Source organism: Schistocerca gregaria, unplaced genomic scaffold (genome assembly GCF_023897955.1).
Source record: "Schistocerca gregaria isolate iqSchGreg1 unplaced genomic scaffold, iqSchGreg1.2 ptg000806l, whole genome shotgun sequence".
Lineage (NCBI taxonomy): Eukaryota > Metazoa > Arthropoda > Insecta > Orthoptera > Acrididae > Schistocerca > Schistocerca gregaria.
The window spans coordinates 102,501-105,000 of record NW_026062174.1 but is presented as its reverse complement, the minus strand read 5'-3'; the positions used below and the strand labels follow the sequence as shown (position 1 = coordinate 105,000).

At 57.1% G+C, this 2,500-nt stretch overlaps 1 non-coding gene across 1 annotated transcript in view; it reads right to left on the bottom strand.

Moving 5' to 3' along the window:
• Positions 1–530, bottom strand: part of LOC126322341 (small subunit ribosomal RNA) — a 1,893-nt gene extending 1,363 nt beyond the window's left edge. The window contains exon 1 of the ribosomal RNA XR_007558959.1: positions 1–530. This exon is cut by the window's left edge and continues 1,363 nt beyond it. This is a non-coding gene — a ribosomal RNA (small subunit ribosomal RNA).
• Positions 531–2,500: the final 1,970 nt, after the last annotated feature.

The following is a 2,500-nucleotide window of genomic DNA, read 5'->3' as shown; positions in this document are numbered from 1 at the left end:
TCCGATTACGGGGCCTCGGATGAGTCCCGTATCGTTATTTTTCGTCACTACCTCCCCGTGCCGGGAGTGGGTAATTTGCGCGCCTGCTGCCTTCCTTGGATGTGGTAGCCGTTTCTCAGGCTCCCTCTCCGGAATCGAACCCTGATTCCCCGTTACCCGTTACAACCATGGTAGGCGCAGAACCTACCATCGACAGTTGATAAGGCAGACATTTGAAAGATGCGTCGCCGGTACGAGGACCGTGCGATCAGCCCAAAGTTATTCAGAGTCACCAAGGCAAACGGACCAGACGAGCCAATCCGATTGGTTTTGATCTAATAAAAGCGTCCCTTCCATCTCTGGTCGGGACTCTGTTTGCATGTATTAGCTCTAGAATTACCACAGTTATCCAAGTAACGTGGGTACGATCTAAGGAACCATAACTGATTTAATGAGCCATTCGCGGTTTCACCTTAATGCGGCTTGTACTGAGACATGCATGGCTTAATCTTTGAGACAAGCATATGACTACTGGCAGGATCAACCAGGGAGCTGCGTCAACGAGAGCTGAGCAGCCGGCCGCCCGGGAGTGTGTCCCGAGGGCCCGCGCGAACACGCAAGCGTCCGCTCAATTATTCTGCAAACAGGAGGAGGCTGAGCTCCCCTGCACGATACACCTCGAAACCCTCTCAGGTCCCGGCGGCGCGCAGCGCCGTCCTAAGTACTTGGTCGGGTTCGAGAGAGGCGCAATCGCCCGGAGATAGGCGAGTAGACGCTTTCAGTGCGAACACCCGTGCTCCCAACTGAGCTTGCCGCTGCCGACAGAGGCCCGGGAGCGTGCTGTCGTGGCATTGCCGGCGGGAAACAACACGCGCCACCTACGGTGACCGGCAGCTCCAACGCCAGCGCCACAGAAGGGCAAAGCCCCACTTGGGTGCAGAAGCGAACTCTCCCAGCACAGCGCACGCGCCAACACGTCCGCAGAGCTGCGATACAAACCACCTGCGAGAACCGCTGGGGGCGACCGAGCAGCAGACGGCGTCGCGACGCCGAGTGCCGGGCGGCGGCGCATCCTCAACGCACACAGTCCGCAATCGGACCAGCACACTGCAGATGTCCACCGCGCTTCGCACCGGGCTCGGCAGAACCCACTTTGGCCGCCTGGCGCCGCGCGCAGGGTGCGCCGGCGCATAGCTGGGACGCCAGCCGGGCCCGTCGGCCGGCGCTCCTGCCACTGGGCGCCCCCCACCAGCCGGCTGTAGTGCGTGCGCTCACGCAGCGCGCGGCCAGCACGCCGGGCGGCCCCCCCTCACCGGCCGGGGACTGTCCCGCCAAGCCACAGCCTCGTATCGCTTCATACCCACATGGCCAACTCAGGTTCGGGGGCATGGCGGGTACCGCCGAAACAACCGGTTCACAGATGTACCGATCGTCGCTATCACCGATGCACCTGCAGCGCGAACAACCGCTCAACAACTGATTTCCAGTTCATTTGCGGATCTTTGGCAGCAAACGTATACGTCAATCTACATTTGCGAAATCTACGATTCTGGCATGCCTGCATGTTATGTGTCACGACACGCTACATCAGCCCACATACACACTGCGGCATGTACACGAGAGAACACGTGGAAGATGGTCCGCGCACGTGTGCAATGTCCCTTGCGCGGTCGACTGTCAACCGGCCTCTGTAGCATGTCGCAGATGTGGAACGCGGTCCACCGTGCTATCATGTTGTGTGGGGCAATACGATTAAATAGGAAAACCCTCGTCGCTACATCAACAGACGGCTCACGCTGATTCCCGGCAGAGGGAGGAGGGGGGGGGGGGCCAACATGCAATACTTTCGTCCGTACCTACTTACCACATGTCTGTACGGCGTACAACAGTGCAATCTCGCTGTAATGGGGAGACGAGACAAGTAGCATCGTGCACAACATATGGCCCTTATGATTCGCCATTGTAGGGCGCAGCCGGTGTACGGTCAAGCATGTGCCACATTATGTCACTCAGTACGTAACGACGGATGATCAGTGTGGGTTACGCGTACATCAGCGGACAGTCCACACAGGCCGTACCACAACGTACACTGACTGCATCGACAACCGAATGCAACTGAACAGCTGCAAGGCTCATTTCACAAACAAACGCCTGACCGACCAGCTTGGAAGGGCAGGAGGGGAGGGCGATATTCGTTCTGTAGCGGTACACCCTTCCAGTGGTTAGCGGGACTGTGTGCGGGACTGTGTAGAAAGTACGCAACACTCGAAAGACCTTTATGTGAGGGTACGCACCATGGCATCAAGAAATACACATGACACCAGAGGATCCAAGCAGTGAACTATGTTCAGAGGGTTGCTGTTAGGCAAAGCTACATTCCTGTGACGTTACATGTGACAGTTAAGGTGCAGTGTAAGTTAGGTTAAGGTGCAGTGTAAGTTAGGTTAAGGTGCAGTGTAAGTTAGGTTAAGGTGCAGTGTAAGTTAGGTTAAGGTGCAGTGTAAGTTAGGTTAAGGTGCAG